The following is a 21,531-nucleotide window of genomic DNA, read 5'->3' as shown; positions in this document are numbered from 1 at the left end:
ACCACTGTCCAAAAAAGATCTCTCACTTGTTTTGTTTGGGTTTTAAATGTGTAGGGGCTACAAAGGAGGGGAAAAGTGTCAGGAACTGGATCATTTCTGTGTTCAAAGGGAGAGGAGTTCAGTGACTACCATAGTAGGTGATATGCCACCTTCTCTGGGGCTGTCCTCCTCCTCCCAGGAAGTCCACCGAACAGGGAACTCCCAGAAAATTTGAAGACGCTAAGTCAATATTTCAAATATAGGCGACCAGATGGGCTTTTCAAAGACGAAATTCTAGGGCACTTTGAATTTAAGTAATCATGTTGGAGAATTTTCCTTTCTTTCTCCATCTCTGTCCTGTCCTGTCTTTGTTTTCCTTGGAGGATAGTGAAATATGCAGGCCTCAGTGGTTGGGTGCCCTCACTGGGGATTTTAAGGGCGATTTAATCAATGGTGAATTCTTTAATTAATCATGTCCAGTGATTTAGCTTTTATAGCCTTCCTTGGGCATCTTCCCTCCATTTTACATTTCAGTTGAACTAATATAAGCAGCTCTTGGAAGTTCCTGGTCTTGGATCCCTTAAAATATCCTACAGTTATTTATAATGTGGAAATGAAATTTTCCACTGAATACCCTAACATCGGTTCAGGTATCTGGCACAGCAGATTTTCAGTCTTTCAAAAATATCCTCTTGCTGAACATTCACACTTTCAGCTGGAACCCACTGAGCCTGGAACTGATGATGTCTTGGCTCAGAGCGTTTTACTTAAAGGAAGAAAACATTTTTACAGACCCCTAAACCAAACCTCTCCTGGTAATAGTAGGCACATAGGAAAACCATGAGATTTTTCATCTGTGAATTTTCTGCTATAGTTTGCATGATCTCACTCTTGGGTTTAGATTTTCTTCTACCCCAAAATGTTCAGAACAAATCATTCACTAGATTCCTATTCCTACTCAGAAGTATCCATCTTTTCTGTTGTATGTTATGGCATACAAAAGAACGTACTTTTTTTCTGAAAACATGGCTACTCTGGAAGATACAGGCATATTTTCCCCTCCATCTCTTTTAATATAACTGTTTAGTAACAACACCTACCAATTTTGACTTTCCAGACAAAGAAAATGAGATGTAAAATAGTCAAGTTATTTATCTAGTCAAAGAACAGAATCCCCCAAACCAGGAACATAACCGACACTTCTTTCATTCAGGTTTCATCTTATAACCTCTATACGTTATTTTATATATACTTTTTCGTGATGAAAAGTAAAAAAGTCATTGTAAAATCTTAAAATGGTTTTCAATGGACCATCTAATGATGTGGGACAACCTTGCAGATGTGTATTAGAAAATCATGGACATATTGTTGATCCACAAATTTTTAACTGTGTTGTATAGGAAAACTTTATAAACAGAACCATCTTTAGAGAGTTTTCCTTTGGACTGTGATTGAGTAAACACTCCCCAGCCCTTGAAGAAGCAGCACTGCGCTAGACCAGGAATGGCCTTACTACAGCCCATGGGCCAAATCTGGCCAGATGCCTATTTTTGTATAACCCACAAGTTATGAACAATTTTTGCATCTTTAAATAGTTGGAAAAAAATTAAAAGAATAACAAAGTTTTATTGAAACACAGCTATATTCATCTGATTTTGTATTTATCTGTAGCTGCCCTCACCGAAAATAACAGAATTATGTAGTTGTGACGAAGATATATGGCCTGCAAAGCCTAAAATATTTAATATCTGGTTTTTTGCAGAAAAAGTTCACCAATCCTAAAATGAAAGGGATGCAGGACCCTGGTGGGATCAAACAGCAGAAGGGGGTAGATATTAAAATAAGGCAATGGGATGGAGCATGTATAAGGCCTGGATTGGTTGTTGTTTTTTTAAGTGAAAAATGTTCCATTTTATTTATTCTTTTCTGTATAAAATATTAATCAATTAGACTATTTTTTTCTACTTAATAATTTTGCACATACCAAAACGGAGAAAAGAATGAGGAGTTAGTGCTTTTCCATGAGCTCCTCAAGAAACATTGTCTTACACATGTCTATATACCAGTATCTTCCGTTGTTCTTCAGTGTGGGAGCCCATTAACTGAATAGATGAGAAAAGAATAAAGGAACTTTCATGGAATGTGAACACGAAAAATTAGTGAAGACTTTAATAGGTTTATTTCATCTGTTTTACAGATGATTACACAAGAAACATAAATGAGCTTACCAAGAATTTTCTGGTATATAATATTTTCACAAGTCCTATATATACTTTTAAGACAGTTAGCTTAATAATTTAAGTGATCCCAAAGCTTTTGGACATATTTTTTCCATTTTAATTTTTTACAGTTAAATTCTATATGATCTCTCTTAAGCTCACTAAGTTTTTCCCTTTGTCAGTGGACCTCTAATAATTTGAATGGCTGTAACAACAGATGAAATGTTTGTAGTGGAGGGCTTAGCATCAGAAGTCTTTCCTGGTTGTTCTAGTTAGCCTTCCTAGAGGTCATTTTCATATATATTGTCACAAAAAAATGCTGACACTTGCCACATGATCTTTCAGAAACACATTTATGGAGCCTCTGTCTAATTGCTTTTCAGGAAAGACACTGACTAAAGGAGCATACATTGTGTTTGATTAAAATACCAACTTACTAAATGGCACTCTATTTACTTGAAGAGACCAATGTAATTTCTAAAAAGCGTCTGATTTAGTACCTCAGAGTCAAGAAAAATATGACTAATTTTCCTAGTCGGCCCTTTGGTATTTTGGGGTTGGCGATTGTCCTGTGACAGTAGCTGAAGTAATGGAATATTATATGTGAAAGTTTAGAGAGGTCTGTGATGAAACGCCTAAGAACACCCTAAAATTAAAGGTTCCATAGTAATGGAGCCATTCTTTTTTGATGTGTGTGCATATTACCTTCAAGGCACCAAGAAAGGTTGCTGTCCAATTTTATTCCCACTGCCCAGGTTCCTAAAATTTCACTTTAGACTTTGGGTTGGTGGCCTGAGCCATCTGTCCCCTCTCCATACCCTGCCAGCAGGGTGAGAAATGTGAATCGTAATATTCCCAGTCCATCTCACAAAGTACAAAAATCATTTGTGCAGTGTGAGAAATTCAAATTAAAAACTAGAGAGGTACTGGGGCACATGGGTGGCTCGGTCCGTTAAGCATCTGACTCTTGATTTAGGCTCAGGTCATGATCTCAGGGTCATGAGATCGAGCCCCTCATCAGGCTCTGTGCTGGGCATGTAGCCTGCTTAAGATTCTCTCCCTCTCTCTCTGCTTCTCCCCTCACCCCCCGCTCATGCTCTCTCCCTCTCTCTCTCTGTCTAGAAAACAAAAAACAAAAACCAGAAAGGTAGGAAAAATAGAAGAGGAAAAAAAAAAGCAAGGGTCCAGCTTGGTTCCATTAGCTGCAGTCCTTAGGTGAGACTGGATTTAGGTTACCATCCCAAGTATGTTGCTCCTCAGGATCTCATATTCAGAAAGTACTTTCTTCTTACCCTCTAGCCATGACCAAGTTCTATACACAATGATTCTTTTATCTTTTTTGACTTCAAATGATTCCCCTGAATTGTCTTTTTTGGGGGGTGGGATCTGTTCTTCAATCATATTCCTGTATGTCACTATTTTTCTTAAGGATCATTTTTCTTCCCTAGATGTGCCATTATCAACTTATTGCCTCTCAGGTCCAAATTCATCCTTGTTTTACTCGCTCTGTGAAAATTGATCAGGAACTTTTAACTGTTTCTTCTTACCCCCTTCCAATTCCATTTTAGAAGAACTATCTCCAATTTTATTTAAATAAAATATGTTGCAAACTTAATGCACTTAGAGCCCTATTATCTTTTATTTCTGTAAGTATATGTCTGGTGTTAAGTTACTTAGATTCTTGTAATAAATTAAATGGATTCCATTATCAAATCTTTACAGGAGTTTTATACTACAATCGCTATTTGTGCCACTATAAAAGTAAACTTACACTGAAGTAGAAAAAAAGTAAGACCTCCCCCCCCCCAAAAAAAAAAACCTTCTTTGGCCAGTGTTCTTTCCTCTGTTGATACAGTTCTTTTTCTGTTAATTAACATCTTTTCCCAGAGAATATATTTATTTCTACACCCTCAGTAATACCTCTATAGTTTTTGATGACCAGGTGTGAGACTTAACCATGACATGTTGATTCTTAAGTGTTCTGAAATAGGGATTTTTCACATGCCTTAAAATCAAATGCCTTACTTGACTCTTCCTAGCAAGTCTTTTTTTTTTTTAAGATTTTATTTATTTATTTGAGAGAGAGAGAATGAGAGACAGAGAGCATGAGAGGGAGGAGGGTCAGAGGGAGAAGCAGACTCCCTGCCGAGCAGGGAGCCCGATGCGGGACTCGATCCCGGGACTCCAGGATCATGACCTGAGCTGAAGGCAGTCGCTTAACCAACTGAGCCACCCAGGCGTCCCCCTAGCAAGTCTTAATTAGGATTTTGACCTCAATATTTAGTCCAGGTTTATATGTACATGGCTATTCAACAAATCTAAAATCCTATTGGGTGACACTATTTTCATTATCATCAAATAAGAAACTGATTAAATGTTCCAGACCTTCATCTGATTTGTTTAGTTTAAAGCTTAGTCTTCTCCAAGATTGCTGAACATGTGGGTTGCATCTAGTTGTTTCATTGAATATAGACTTTTTCCCATTTTTAACTTGCAGCAAAGCAAGTTTATCCTTATTGAAGGGTATTATTATGGTGTGCCCATAACTGCAGAAATGGAAACTACTTGAGGTGTTACAACTTATTATATATCATCATTCAAGATTTAATCATGGCTTCTTTAATGCTGATAGTATTGGTTGGTTCAAACAAAAATAAATGTCTTTTCACATGAAAAGACACTCAACATCACTCATCATCAGGGAAATACAAATCAAAACCACAATGAGATACCACTTCACACCTGAAAAGAGTCTGTTAATTAATTAATTAAATTAGCAACACAGGAAACAACAGATGTCAGCAAGGTTGTGGAGAAAGGGGAACCCTCTTGCACTATTGGTGGGAATGCAAAGTGGTGCAGCCACTCTGGAAAACAGTATGGAGCTTCCTCAGAAAGTTAAAAATAGAACTACCCTATCACACAGCAATTGCAAAACCAGGTATTTACCCAAAAGATACAAAAATACTGATTTGAAGGGACACATGCACCCCAGTGTTTAGAGCAGCATTATCAACACTAGCCAAATTATTGAAAGAGCCCAAATGTCCATCGACTGATGAATGGATAAAGAAGATGTGGTATATACATACAATAGAATATTACTCATCCATAACAAAGAATGAAATCTTGCCATTTGAAACAATGTGGATGGAGCTAGAGTGTATTATGCCAAGTAAAATAAGTCAGAGAAAGACAAATACCATATGATTTCATTCATATGTGGAATTTAAGAAACAAAACAAGTGAACATAAGGGAAAGAGAGAGAGAAAGAGAGAGAGAGAGTGAGAGAGAGGCAAACCATAAAACAGACTCTTTTCAGACAAACTGAGAGTTCTAGAGGGGAGGGGGGTGGGAGGATGGGTTAGCCTGGTGATGGGTATTGAAGAGGGCACGTTCTACATGGAGCACTGGGTGTTATACGCAAACAATGAATCATGGAACACTACATCAAAAACTAATGATGTAATGTATGGTGATTAACATAATAATAAAAAATTTTTTAAAAAAACAGACTCTTAAATACAGAGATTAAACTGAAGGTTGCGGGAGGGGTGGGGGTGGGGGGATGGGCTAAATGGGTCATGGATATTGTACGAGCACTGGGTATCGTATGTAAGTGCTGAATCACTAAATTCTGCTCCTGAAACTAATATTGCATTATATGTTCACTGACTGGAATTTAAATAAAAACTTTAAATAAATGCCCTTGTTCAAAAGTATCTGTGATAAAACTTGAACTATAAAAAATACAGTAATAAGGAGAGAATTACCAGAAATATGATACATAAGAATCACAACTCATCTTACAGTTAACCTTGAATTTTTGAAAGTCTTAAGTCTTTCAATTTTTAACTTCGTTTTGCAAGCATTTACAAACTCAATCATAACAATTCCTTCCAGGCAGGGATCTGGCAAAAACGTTTCAGTTCAAAGCCAAACATTCTATAGAATATTTCTTACTGTCAGTGTTGAAAATTATAAAACTAGAAGAAAAATAGTTAGAAAATAGCTTTGCACTTATAAAAGGGGGAGGCATATATCTAAACAAATTAAAGTCTAAACAACTCATCAGTAATAGCCATTAGACAATTATGAAAAGAAAAACTAGTTTTAATTCATTGACTTTATCCTTGAAATTGTTGTATTATGTGAAAAACCTACATGGTTCTGATTGTTTTAATCAGAGGTGCTCAATTTTCCAAACTTCTCAGTTGGAGAGTATGCAAGCTGGAGCTACCAAAAGAAAAAACTTTCAGGTTTATATTGGATTGGAGATTGGTTTCTTCCCTTTGAACTCCCTTCCAGGAGCAGAGCAACAGGACCATATTTGAACTACATTTCTTCTCGGCACATCTTAGAAGAAAAGGTAGAGCTGCAAAATGGGAAGTGCATTGGGACATCTTTTTAACTAACTCCCTATAAAACTTTGAACAAGAGCTCCAGACCAACATGTCCTATGGCCTCACAGAAATTTCCACCTGAAGATTTATTCCATAAATCCCTTAAGGTCAAAATGTCCAATATACTCTGCTCATTGTTTCAAGCAGAAAAGGAGACAAAGGACAACATTTATGTTCCCAAGGCCCACAGTCCACCGCACTTATTTTTTCTCTATCTTAGGTAATAGTATCACTGTACACAGGACTGTGAGTTCCGTAATGGTAGGCACTATGTTTGTCGGGTTCATGATTAATGTGGAGCCACACTACTGAAGAAGTCCAGGAAACCCCATCCCTACTATATTCCATGTGTACACGATGTGAACAGAGTCCCCTGGAATGGTATAATATGGTAGCTCTAGATAGCTCCCACAGCTAGCTTAAGGCCTAACATATGGTATGGGATATATATATATATAATAAATATATATTATATATATATCAGTTGATTGAATAAATGAATATTCCCCCGTAAGCAGAAACTTGGGTATTATGATAAATTAATCTTCCCCATCATTTTCCACTCTTAGCCTATCACCTAAGTCTATTAATGCTACTTCCTGAATATCATTCCTACCTATTTGCTCTCCATCTCCAACACCACTGCCTTTATTCAGGCCTCTACCATCTTGAAACTCAACTGCAATAGACTTCTAACTCATCTCCTTGCCTCCACTCGTGCTCATCTCAATCCTGGTCCATCAGAGTTCTTTCTTTAGAATATGACTTCAATCATGTCATCGCAATGCTTACAACACTTCAGTGGTTCATATCACCTCTCATACAAGACAAACCCCTTCATGATCTGGCCTTCTCAAGTTATCATCACTGAACCACAAGCACAAGGTTTAAAGGTGAAACCCAAATTTGAAACAAATGTATCTTATGAAAAAACCCAACCCACACATCTCCTACTATCCGTTGCCTCAAACTCAGCCACATTTTCCTCTTTCTCCCTCATGAGTATTATAGCAATTTTCTATAGCTGTAAAACACATAGAAAGAGAAAATATTGTGTATGTTATACTGGGATAAAGAAATGAGAGACTTGTGCTTGGAGGCAAGGGAGAGTAGCTCTAGCCACCTGAACCCGCACTGTGTCCTGAGTGCTCCAGGATCAAAATCTCAGCGCTTGTGCTTTAGTGGTGGTCTTCAAACCTGGTGTGATGTGGTCTGCTGTATTATTTAAGAATATTTATACTGTTCTAGAAAATAAGAGAAACAAATAAGGATGATAAACAAAACTAAATATAGAAGCTAGTAGCTTATGAGACATGTTAGACATAAAGGAAGGAAAGCATGTCACAGTGCTTAACATCCATTGGAAGGAATAGAAGGATGAAGAGCATCAAATATTCATGATGCACTAAATATACATGAGGTTCTCAATATTCATTAAGTCTTAAACTGGTATCCCATAATAATGGGATTCTGGCCCATGCTTCCTCTGCCCAGTAAACTCTATGGCTGCTCCTCAATCTAATTGGCAAGCTACAACTGTGGCCAGATGAATCATAAAATAGATGGGTATTTGTTCTAGGCACCTTCCTTCTGCAGAGCACTCTTGCACAAACCTCAGCTATGGCTTATATCCATATCATCTTCAGGGCAAGTTTGATACATCAGAGAAAGAGACAAGACATATGAGCTTTGCATAATTCAGAATTTAAGTAGTATACTCCTTCAACCCTGTTTGCACTCTATCCTAAGTGTATTAATCTATACCATCTCTAGTCCCTTGCTTCCTCTTCTGTTTTCAATTAATTCAATAAACTGCATGATTCAAGAATCTCAATGTGGTCTGTAAGCCTGTTGTGCAGTGGCAAGTAGCTTGTCTTAGTGTTCTTAGAGGCTACTATGGCATCAAGATAATTTCCCACATAATGCTGAGTTACATGTACCCCTACAGGATATGAAAACTTTCCAAGGGCACATACAGTTTTAAGAATTTCCAAACCCGGGCACCTGGGTGGCTCAGATGGTTAAGCATCTGCCTTCGGCTCAGGTCATGATCCCAGGGTCCTGGGATCGAGTCCCACATCGGGCTCCCGGCTCAGCGGGGAGCCTGCTTCTCCCTCTGACCCTCTCCCCTCTCATGCTGTTTCTCTCTCGCTCGCTCTCTAAAAAATAAATAAAATCTTTAAAAAAAAAAAAAAAGAATTTCCAAACCCTCCAAGTCATATACACTCCTTCTTAAAAGTGACCTCCCTGGGATCCCATTTTCTCTCTTCACATTTCCCTTTTCCCCTTCACAAAAGAAAGGATACCTCCTGGCCACCTCCCCTTCCTTTTGTGCTTTGTCCCATGGCATAAAAAAATCTGGCTGCAACACAGAACCTCCATTATCAAGAAGCCAAAAGCACCACTTCACTCAATTCCTTAAGAGATACATTTCCCAAAAAAGTTTAACTTTCATGTTCAACAATTATTTATAAAAAATTATAATGTATTTATGTAGTTTTCAGCAAGTGCATACTATGGTGATAATATTGCAATAACTCAAAGTAGGAGAAGTATTTTAACAGAAATTGTGGATCCAGAAAGCTTAACAATTTGCAATTTTAATTAATGTACCCATTTTTGCTTCTGAGAAGTAGACTACCATGACTAATAGAAGAATTTAAAGCATAAAATATATTACCCTGAAACATTTTCTGTGGAGGAAGTGGAATAGAAGTGAAATGAATGGAAACAATGTAAAACTTTTGACTGACGAGATCTTATTCATGTATTTTGTAATGGATGTAGGTGGTCTCAGATTATTATGGTTTTAGCTTCCACTAAATACATCAGAAAGAGTGATATATAGGTTTTATTTTTACATGCCAATAATTACAATATGCTGGAAATGGCATCTTTGGCAACTATTTAAAGATAGAATGAAAAATGTTAGACATTTTATTAACCAAGTCCAATAAAAGAAAACAGAAACATTTCCAGGTATTGTTTTTTTAAAAGAAGGAATTTAATAAAGGTATTTACAGATATGGAAGAGTTGAGAAGTCAATAGGGAATACTTAAGAGTCCAGAGGTTATCAACAGGTGGAATAGCTCAACCCAGGACTATAGAAATGAAAGGAGTGGGTTTTATTACCAGAATTTAGAAAGCAGGACCATTTAGGAGCCAGAAGCATGGTGGGACCACCCTGAAGATCTAGAAACCACAGAGGGAAAAGTCATTTAGTGTAATATGGAGGCACAGAGGCCATACAGCTACCATTGGAGTCTATGCCTGAGGCTGAAGGAGGAAAGAAATTCCATGGCTTCTCCCCTCCATCTGTCCTCTGATCCTCTACTAAGGTGTCTCCATTGACTGACCTTACCTGAGAGTCAATTGGTAAGGGACCCTGGGAAAAACAGTTCTCTGAAATATACAGCAGAATGGTGGCGGGGGAAGGGTAGAGTTGGGGGGGGAGATAGAAACATGACCAGCATAAATGTGAACCTAAAATTGGGTGAGTGACATACAAAAGAATGAAGTCAGATCCCTCCCTCACATTATATATAAAAAGTAACTCAAAATGGATCAAAGACCTAAATGTAAAACTAAAACTATAAATTTCTTAGAACAAAACATAGATATAAATCTTTGTGACCTTTGTGATTACACTGGTTTCTGAGGCAATGGTTTCTTCAATATAACACCGAAAGGACAAGCAACAAAAAAGATAAATTGGACTTCACCAAAATGAAAAACTTTTGTGCTTTGAACAATACTATCAAGAAAGTGGAAAGGTAACTCACAAAATGGGAGCAAATATTTGCAAATCCTATATCTGATAAGGGTCTAGAATCCAGAATGTATAAAGAATCCTTATAACTTAAAAAAGGGCAAACAACCCAATTTAAAAATGGGCAAAGATCTGCATAGGCATTTCTCCAAAAAAGAAATGCAAATGGCCAAGAAGCACATGAAAAGATGCTCAAAGTCATTAGTCATTAGAGAAATGCAAATCAAAACTACGAGATAACCACTTCATACCCATTGGGATGGATGGCTATCATTTTTAAAAATGGACAATAACAAGTGTTGGTGATGATACGGAGAGATTGGAACTTTCATACCTTACTGGTGGGAATGTAAAATGGCATAGTCACCATGGGAAACAATTTTGCAGTTTCTTTAAAAAGTTAAACATAATACCATAGAGCACAGTAATGACACCCAAGGGAAGAAAAAACATATGTTCACATAAAAGCCTGTATACAGATATTCCCAGCAGCATCATTCATAATAGCCAAACTGGGAAACCACTCAAGTATCTATTGAATGGCGTGTGGATAAATAAATGTGGTATATCCATTCAATGAAATATCATTCAGTCATCAAAAGGAATGAAGTACTGATACATGCTACATTGAAATACTATGCTTAGTGAAAGAAGCCAGACACAAAAGACCGCATATTATATACTTCCATTTATATGAAACTCTGGAATACAGACAGAAATTAGGTTAGTGGTTGCCAGGGACTTGTTGGAGGGGAGTGACTGCTAATGAGTATGGGTTGTTTTTTTTTTTCTTTTCTTTTCCTTATTTTTAGGCAGTCAATGTTGTGTTTGTTTTTTTTTTTATGTTCAGTTAACCAAAATGATAATACATCATTAGTTTTTGATTAGTTCAATGATTCATTAGTTGTGTATAATACCCAGTGCTCATCACAACATGTGAAGGGTTTTCTTTACAGAGTAATACAAATGTTCTGGAATTAGGTAGTGGTGATCATTCCACAATCTTGAATTGTGCACTTCACAAAAAACTCACGGAATTGTACACTTTCAAAGGGAAAATTATATGGTATGGGAATTATATCTCAATTTTTTACAATTAATTTTTTTAAATGGATGAATGAACCCTTTTTCTTTTTTCAGGACTCTACTTGGGGGAAAGAAGCTACAGCACTTTAGTTAGGAAATTATTCCCTAGAAAAACCTGTGCATATGTATTCTGGGAGAATTTATGAGTATTTACAGCTACATTGGAAACATCAAAAGTAAAAGATAAATTATGGAATATTTATGCAATGGCATACAGTCAGCAGTGAAAATGAATTAATAGCTACACATAATATCATGGAGAAATATCAGGAACCTAATATTGAGCTGAAACAACAAATTTCTTGAATATAAAAAAATGTAGGAGAATGATCATAGCAGTGTTCTTCTTAATAACTGAAAAATAAACCACACAACAAGCGTCAAGAGTAGAAAGGATAAATTACAATATACTGACACAGTGGGACACTATGAACAATGAGAATGAATGAAGCACATTTACATGTAACAGTAAGAATGACTGGGACACCTGGGTGGCTCAGTCGGTTAAGCATCTGCCTTTGGCTCAGGGCATGATCCTAGTGTCCTGGGATCAAGCCCAACATCGGGCTCCTTGCTCAGCGGGGAGTTTGCCTCTCCCTCTCCTTCTCCCTCTGCCTCCCTCCCCTGCTCCTGTGCATGCAGGCGCACTCTCTCTCTCTCTTTCTCTCTGTCAAATAAATAAAAATCTTTAAAAAAAAAAAAACAATAAGAATGACTGTCATAAAAATATTGACTGGAAAAGCCAGAAGTGAGAGACTCTTGTTGTCTGACTCTCTTTATATAAAATTCAAAACCGGGCAAAACTAATGTACAAGGTTAGCAGTCAGGATAGTAGTTACCCCAGGAAGGAGGGTAGTGATTGTACGGTGGTCAACAGGGGACTTCTAGGATGCAGGTAATGCTGTTTCTCTATCTTGCAGGTTAAATGGATATATTCGTCAGGCAGCACACTTAGGAAGTGTACATTTTTCTGTGTGTATGTCATGTATCAAATATAAGTTCAAAAAGAAAAAACAACCAGTTGCTAAAGAGTTAGTGAAGTATGATATCATTTATGTGAAATTCAGTAACATACAAAATTAAAGAATGAATTGAAGAACCTAATAATTGATAATATTATAAAGAAAATCAAGGAAATGATAAACCCCAAATTCAAGCTTGTGGTTACCTCTGAGGTACATCAGAGATGGGATCAGGGCTTTATAGGTAACGACCAATTTTCTTTCACATATGGGGTAGTGAATATACAAGTATTTACTGTATTATAATTGTTATTCTTTACACCCACCAATATTTTATGAATATTATTTTGATATTCAATATTTAATAAAAGCAATGTTTAAAAACTCTATGGTTTTGATACCAAAATCTATAACTTAAAACACATATATTTCCCAGTGCTGGGTTGAGCTGGAGCTTGGTCTAGAAAATCTATGTCATTATTTTTAGTATCTTTAAATACTATTAATTATTCTAGGGTGCCTGGGTGGCTCAGTCGTTAGGCGTCTGTCTTCGGCTCAGGTCATGATCTCAGGGTCCTGGGATTGAGGGCCGCATCGGGCTCTCTGCTCAGTGGGAAGCCTGCTTCTCCCTCTCTAACTCCCCCTGCTTGTGTTCCCTCACTGTCTCTCTCTGTCAAATAAACAAATAAAGTCTTTAAAAATAATAATTATTATTCTATTGGTTGAGTTAAATGTTAGGGAAACAAAAGTTTCTAGTTAAATTGTTTGTGAGCCAGTTAACAAAGAAAAATCCATCAATCTATTAATTTTGGAGTATAAATGATTACCAATTCAGAATTGTTTTCCTAAATTTTGTTTGCAAAAGGATTTTTGGGGTTTGGAAATACTTTTTCCCACAAGGCAATATTATAAATTTTGGTCAAATTCCCATCTGGCCCAGGAAAGCATATTAAACTGTAATATAACTAAATATAATACTGAGAGTCTTATATTCTTATGCTGATTCTGTGGAAAATGAGGCCCAACTTCTACATGAGAAGTCAGGATGCCAGCACATAGCAGCTGTAAGTTCAGCCCCAGCCTCTCAGTCAGCAATCCTGCTGTAGTGTCTAGAGAGATTTCTTCCCACAGTCAGGTTCCCTGATCATAGAGACAAGTGATGAGGAATCCATTGAGGCTGTAAGGATGTGTACTCCTCTGTATAGCAGAAGAATTATGGGAAATAATGCTGTATACATCAAGCATGGTCATACTGTGGACTTCCGTGAAAGCTTCACAGAGCAGTTGAGAAATTATGAAATAAGTAGAGGGATAATTTAATAAAAATTGAATTCTCAGTTATTGAATACTTACTACACATCAAGGATTTTTCTAAGTAGTTGATATGCCTAAACATATCTACTCCCCACAATGCTTTTATGAGATAGATAATTTAATATCTACGTCTTCAGGTGAAGAAACTGTGAGGCATAGTATCTCACCAAATGTCACACAACTAGTAGATAGATGGTCAAGCCAGATACAAACCCAGGCTACTAATTTTTAGCTTCTGCCAATTTCTATAGTGTAAACATTCCCACCGCAATTGACTTTAAGCTACCAACATGATGTCATCAAACACTGGGTTGGAAGAAAATATGCATGGTTGGCTCTAGCAAGCTGATAGGAGTCAACTCTAGTGAAAAATTGAACAAAGATTTATCTAGTGCTTATTGTATACAAGAAGTACTATGCTAAAACAAAACAAAAAAATTGTCCAAGCTCCAGTTCTTGCCCTTATGATAGTGATAGTATGAATGGAGAGACAATATTTACAGTCATGAAATATTGAATAACACATATATGTAACTCTATAAGAAGAATGATAGTTCACATTTAATTGCCAAGTAAATGTTATACATATTTGTTTAGAGGTCTAAAAAATAGCACTGGCCTCTATGGACAAGTAAGATTTTATGGAGAAGTAGTAAGTTATGAAATCATTGAAGAATTTGCATAGGTAGAGAAGAAACAGGGGTAAGAACATGAACAAAAAGTGCTATTTACATGAATTAACATTCTTTGAAATCAGTTCAGTTCACTAAATCAGACTACAAAGAGAAATTATAGAACCTTTCTCAACGGAAACTTTTTCAGCAACCTGGATCAGTTTCAACATTGATCTGCTAAGAGGCAGGAGGGTGAACCAGATGACCTTTTAAAATCTTTTCCAAATTCTCTAGTTCTTATAGTTATAACTCATTAGCCTTTCTGATCCTATATCTCTATCACTGTCTTTCTAGAAATGCATTAATTGAAGAGAGCATTGAAATCTAATCTTTCAAAATGTGATGTTCAGCTTCTGGAATGCTTAGAATCTTCCTCTGGCTAAAATATGAATTTCATATCCTTTTTTTGTTAAACTGCGAGTAATCAATCAGCTGGGTCTGTTTTATTGATGTCTAATCTGTCATCGGCAGACATCCTGAGAATTGTAAATTCTGTTCAATTGCATGGATACTTTGAAGAATCAATGAATAAATGTCGATCGACCACAACACCATCAAAAAGAATCAATGAATAATTAGAGGGAGGGGAGCAGAAAGCAGTTTCCATGCAGGTTTTTCTCTAACTAGGGAGAAGGAGGAGAAAACCACAAAGGGACATAGAGGAGGGCGTAGTGGAGAGGCAGGGATTGAGGATGGAGACATCTTAGAGTGGGAGAGAGTTTCAAGAAGGTGAGTCCTTTGCACTTGCAATTTCTTGTGCCTGGAACACTGCCCTCCTTCATACCTACATGGTTCACCCCCTTATCCTTTCAAGTGTCACCTTCTTAGTGAGGCCTTCCCAGACTGTGTATGTGAAATAACAATTCTTGCCCCACTGCTCCACCTGACTCCCTAATGCCCCTTACCCTGCTTTATTTTTCTCCGTTTTTCTAACAGTTCATCATTAGGTATATATTTACCTGTTTATTTGCTTTAAGCTGTCTTTCCTCTTCCCCCAACTCACATGTATGCTAGAATGTCAGCTCCGTGAGAGTTTGTCTATTTTGCTTGTGGCTAAATCCCCAGCACCTAGAACAGTGCCTTATACACCATAGGAACTCAATAAATGCAGTTTGAATACAAAGACATGAAGAAGAGGTGATCAAATGTAGCAGAGATGTTCTAGCACCTTCAATAGACTACATCTCCAATACCGGTCGGCTACATTAAACATGCCTCTATTGATTGCAAGGAAAATCAAAATGATTACGTAGGAAGAAAATAGCTTAAGCCACTGCTTAAGAAGAACAAAAGAAATCCGCAAACCCTATTTTTGTGTTAATGTCACAGTTAATACAATGCACTTGGATCCTTACTATCAGGTTCCTGTGATTATATCCTTGCGAGTGTTTTACAGTCCTAAGAAAAAAAATGTCCTGTGAGTGTGGGTGGGTTACTTTTTAAAACTGCAGAGGTCTGCCAAAATGTTTTTCAGACATTGTGGTAAAGGTATTTTAAAAAAAATAATCTACATTCATGCCTTTCCCCAAAAGGACTATTAAACAGATATTTAAGTATTGATTGTTATATCCAAGATTTTTAATACTTGCTTTAGATAATGGATTATTATCTTTTGGCATTTTATAAGAAGCTCTATAAAAGTTCCCAAAATATTCACTTGGAAATATATAAAATATTAATATGTATTTAATAAACTTCAGTGAAACCATTTCAGGGCTCTTTAAAATCTTTTCTATTCTTTGGTTTAAATGTTGGTTTCAAAATATCAGGAAGACATCCTGACGTCGACTGATCTTTCATAATTCAGCTTGTGGTATATGATTTTTGCAACTCCAAGCGCAGTATGAGCCAACCTACAAAACTTGCCAGTTGCTAGGGGAACAATGACTGCTAAATTCCCATTTATATTAGCTTCAGCTAAGGAAGTAGACAAGTTGAAAGAGGATAAGGAGTACTTAAATGGTTTTCAAGAAAGTGAAGTGGTAAAGAAACTTTAAAATGGTTAAAGAAAATTTGTGGAGAAGAAGGTGAACATTCACAGTGAGGTACTATTATATGCCTTATGAGCGTAACTAACCAACACTTCTCCCCCCTTGCATTATCTAATTTACGCTTTCTCATAGTTAACAGAATGCTGAATGGGACATTTTTTGATGCTCAAGAAGTACCTACTGAACCCAAGGCACTAGGACTCAAAGCTGAAGACAAAGAGAAGTTGAGTACCCACAATACCATAGGTTTGTTTGGTGTCAAATGGGCATTGCAGGAAGTTGCGGTAGTGGGACTGTCCTGACAGTGGCTTATTTAAGAGGGCTGCCACTAGGGTTGGAACAGGGAGTGGGAGGACAGAGACTGTTGGAAGAGGTTGAGCTTCCACATTAGGAAAATCTACTGGCTTTTGAATGCCTGTTGCTCATTAGCCAGAAAGGCAGGGACCCCCAACAGTCAATCACATAAACAGGTTTTGCCCTCTTTTCATTATCCAATTGTTCAATTACTGGTTAGAGTTTTTAAAAGCCCACATTATCCAATTTAAAACTCATGACCATCCTGTGAGGTGGGCATTTTTAAAAATTATACCTTTTTTTCAGATTAGGAAACTTGGAAATCGACTCTGAGAAGTCATTTAGCAAGTCCAAGGTCACACAGTTACTGGGAGAGCCGGGACTTAAATCAACTTCTTTCAGTTCTGGGAGAAGATCTTAAGCAGCTTGGGTGTGAAAACAACAAAGGTATAATCAGTAGGAGATAATGCAATGAAGAAAGCTAAACTGTGCTCATAAGAAACGAACAGAAGCTTTGTCAGGGTTTCCTCACAGTACAGACGATCCAGAATCTAAGAAAGAGTAGGACGGATGGCTGAATCACTTAGCAGAGGGACTGAAGGGATTTTTTTGTTTTTCCCAATATTTTATTATGAAAAACTTGAAATAACAGTTGAAATAATCTTTACAGTGAACACCCATTACCACCTAGATTCTACATGGTTATTACACTTGCTTTCTTACACATCTGTATATCTATCATCCCTCTATCTCTCCAGCAATTCATCTTTCTAAGAAATGAATTTCGAAGTAAATTGCAGGCATGAGTACCAGTGCCAGAATTTTAAAACAAGGATATGTTGTATTCCATCTTAACTTCTGTTTGCACTGTAAATTTGCATTTCCCCTTACCTTCAGTAAAGCTCACTATACATAAGGAAGCTTTTTGAGAATGGTGTTTTTAAATAATAAAAATCAAGCATGGTGGTGGTGTCTGGGTGGCTCCGTCAGTTAATCTTCCAACTCTTGATTTGGGCTTAGGTCATGATCTCAGGGTTATGAGATCAAGCCCCGCATTGGACTCTGCCCTCAGCACAGAGTCTGCTTGTCCCTCCCCCACACCCAAATAAATAAATAAATAAAATTTTAAAAATAATAGAAATCAAGAAAAATGGCTGAGTTTCAAGTGTAACTAGATGGAGAAATTGAGATAAAGGAATGTATAAGACATTATACATTCTTATGTATAGTTAGCTCAATTCTTACTTAGCTTCTTTTACGAGGTCCTAGGTTCCTCATCTATTAGCTATACTTGCTGCACAGAATTGTAGTGAAGAGTAGGTAAGGCTATCCATGCAAATCTCTTAGCACAGTGCTTGGTCGTCATTAAGTGCTCCATAGCTCCAAATTTAGTGGGATCAGGAAGTCAGAACTAGAGGTGACCACAAAACAATCAACTCCCTAGAATTTGGAGAAGTCTTAGGAAGAGCATTGGATTTCATACTAGGTGGGAGTAGGGATTTGAGCCCATCTTATTTAGATCATTTAAGGACCAGGCAAACACCAGTTGACCAGTAAATTACCACCTCTTTCTCAGTTTTCATTTATGGGAGCTAATGGTGTTCTACCCCTGGACACAACACCTGTGATGGGAGGGAGAGGCATGCAAGAGAGGAAGGGAAACCATAAGACCCAGCCATTGTCAATGGTTTCCTCTTTTCTCCAACCCCCACGCCTTTATAATTCTTCTTCCTTCCATCTTCCCTCCCTCCTTTCCTCCTGCCCTCCCTCCCTCTCTCTCTCTTCCTTCCTTCCTTCATTGCTTCCTTTCTCCCTCCCTCCCTCCCTCCCTCTCTTTCCTTTCCTTCATTCTTTGGAGGGTGAAAGAAAGGGAAAAACAGGAGAAGACAGGAAGAAAAAAGGAGAGATGGAAAGAAGACAAAGGGAAAAGGAGAAAAGGAAGTCATTTTGGGATCTGGGCACTTCTCTCTACCGCCAATGTTAATCTTGCCTAATAAAGATATAGACAAAGAGTGGAGGAAATAAACGGTGGTGGAGGGGGGTGTCGGTAGAAAAATGGGATGAAGATTTAAGGTGAGTTAGAAAAAAATGATTTATACAAGCCTGGGGATGATGCTAGAACGTGGTAAAGTAATTCTTGTTAATATTTAAGGATAAGTAATAAAGATACCATATTTTATCTAGTTGCCAATCTCTTTAAAACCTTGCTCTCTACATATCATCTTTTGAATATTTAAAATGTTATGTGTATTGCTTTCAAAAGAGAGTATACACATATAAACATATTTTGGGTAAAATTGAGGGAAAAAAGCAACTAACCTTACCGCTTTGTTAATCAAACCTATAGCTGAAGTCTGGCTTTTCAGACTCTAACAACCATAATAGCTAAGGGAGCTATGGAGCACTTAATGACGACCAAGCACTGTGCTAAGAGATTTGCATGGATAGCCTTACCTACTCTTCACTACAATTCTGTGCAGCAAGTATAGCTAATAGATGAGGAACCTAGGACCTCGTAAAAGAAGCTAAGTAATGTTCTCAAGTGCTCACAGTTAGAAAGCAGTGAGGCTAGGCAATCTGACTCCAGCTTGCACCCTTAGCTGCTACTAACGGTCCCTGAAAGGACTTTTCGACTTTAGGATGGTATGGACTCGATATGCACTCAGTAGAAACCTTACCTCAAATTTTGAATTTGGTTCTTTCCCCAGGGCTAGCACTATGCTGCATGATACTCTCTTGTGATGCTGGGCAGGGGCAGCCAGCCACAGCTCCCAGTCAGCCAAGCGATCACAAGGGTAAACAGTTGATACACTTATGGTCATTCTGTCCCCATACAACCATTCTGTTTTCCACTTTCAGTACAGCACTGCATTCAATAAATTACATGAGCGATTCAATAGTTTATTATAAAATAGGCTTTATGTTATAGTTTTGCCAATTGTAGGCTAATGTAAGGGTTGTTAGCATGATTAAGGTCGGCAAGGCTAAGCTAGATGTTCTGTAGGTTAAAGGTCTTAAATGCATTTTCGACTTACCATATTTTCAACTTACGATGGATTTATTGGGATGTAACCCCATCATAAGTAGAAGAAGACCTATACATCCATTATATGGCTGTATATCCCAGAGCCAAGGAGGAAACTCAGTAGAACACCTAACAAAGTTCTAAGGAGAAAAATAACATCGCACGGTATGGATTTCCAAACCTGACACCATGACACCATTCGATAACAATCCATTGAACTCTCAAATGTTTTAGGCACAATGTTAGATGCAGGGAATTAGGCTTCACTGTGAGATGCAGGGAATGCTAAGGTGAGATAGCATCCCTGCCTTTGAGGGCTTCAGCAGGTCAATACTGATACTCTTTTGCTTTCTTCCTATTTTTTTAAAAGATTTTATTTATTTGAGAGAGAGATATAGAATGAGCAGGGAAGAGGGGCAGAAGGAGAGGGAGAAGCAGACTCCCCACTGAGCAGGGAGCCCCAGGCGGAGCTCCATCCCAGGACCCTGAGATCATGACCTGAGCCAAAGGCAGACACTTAACTGACTGAGCCACCCAGGTGCCCCTGCTTTCTTTTTATTTAATGTTGTAAGTTTAAAGATAACTAATTGTACTACACCTATATTTAATGTATATGCGCAATTTTTGACCAAAAAAATCAGGTGACTTTCTCTGCTTGACTTATTTCACTTAGCATAATCTCTCTAGTTCTATCCATGTTGATGCAAAAGTTGGGTATTCATCCTTTCTGATGGCTGAGTAATATTCCATTGTATATATGGACCACATCTTCTTTATCCATTCGTCTATTGAAGGGCATCTTGGCTCTTTCCAGAGTTTGGCTATTGTGCACATTGCTGCTATGAACATTGGGGTGCATGTGGCCCCTTTTTTCACTACATCTGTATCTTTGGGGTAAATGCCTAGTAGTGCAATTGCTGGGTCATAGGATAGCTCTATTTTTAACTTTTTGAGGAACTTCCACACTGTTTTCCAAAGTGGCTGTATCAACTGTATGGTGACTAACATAACATAATAAAACAAAAATCAGGTTGAACCTAATTGCATCTGTAATTCTTTAATTTTGATTTCTTAGACTATTATATGACTAGCAAAATAATTGAATACACATTTCACCAAAAAAGGTATACAAATGGCTAATATGCTATTCCTGAAATGTTAACAAGTGTCACAACTGTGGCATCATTAGTCATTGGGGAAATGCAAATTAAATCCACTATGAGATACCATTTCACACCTACTAGAATGGCTATAATCAGACAGACAGAAACAAATGTTGGCAAGGATATGGACAAACCAGAAGCCTTAAATACTGCTGGTAGGAATTTTAAATGGTACAGCCACTTAGGAAAACGGCTTGATCATTTCTTAAAAAGTTAAATACAAATTTACTGTATGACCCAGAAATTCTACTCCTAGGTTTATCCCAGGAGAAATGAAAACATACATCTACACAACAAAAGAGGTTACACAGGTATGTATAAGTATTATTCATAGCATCATTATTCATAATAGCTCCAAAGTGAAAATGACCCAAGTGACCATCAACTGGTGGATGGATAAAAAAAAAAAAATGTGATATATTCATTCAGTGGATACTGTTATTCAACAATAAAAAGGAATGAAATACTGCAACATGCTATAAGATAAATGAACCTCTGAAAACATGCTAAATGAAAAAAGTCAGATACAAAGCCCACGTATATGATTCTATTTATACAAAATGTCCAGGATAAGCAAATCCACAGAGACAGTAAATAAATTAGTGCTCATTTAGGGCTGGGAATGGGAGTAGGGATTAATAGCAAATATA

The sequence above is a fragment of the Mirounga leonina genome, unplaced genomic scaffold (assembly GCF_011800145.1).
Source record: "Mirounga leonina isolate KUSES-001 unplaced genomic scaffold, KU_Mleo_1.0 Mir_53, whole genome shotgun sequence".
Taxonomy (NCBI): Eukaryota; Metazoa; Chordata; class Mammalia; order Carnivora; family Phocidae; genus Mirounga; species Mirounga leonina.
The sequence above is the reverse complement of the archived record's forward strand: the minus strand, read 5'-3'. Positions refer to the sequence as shown.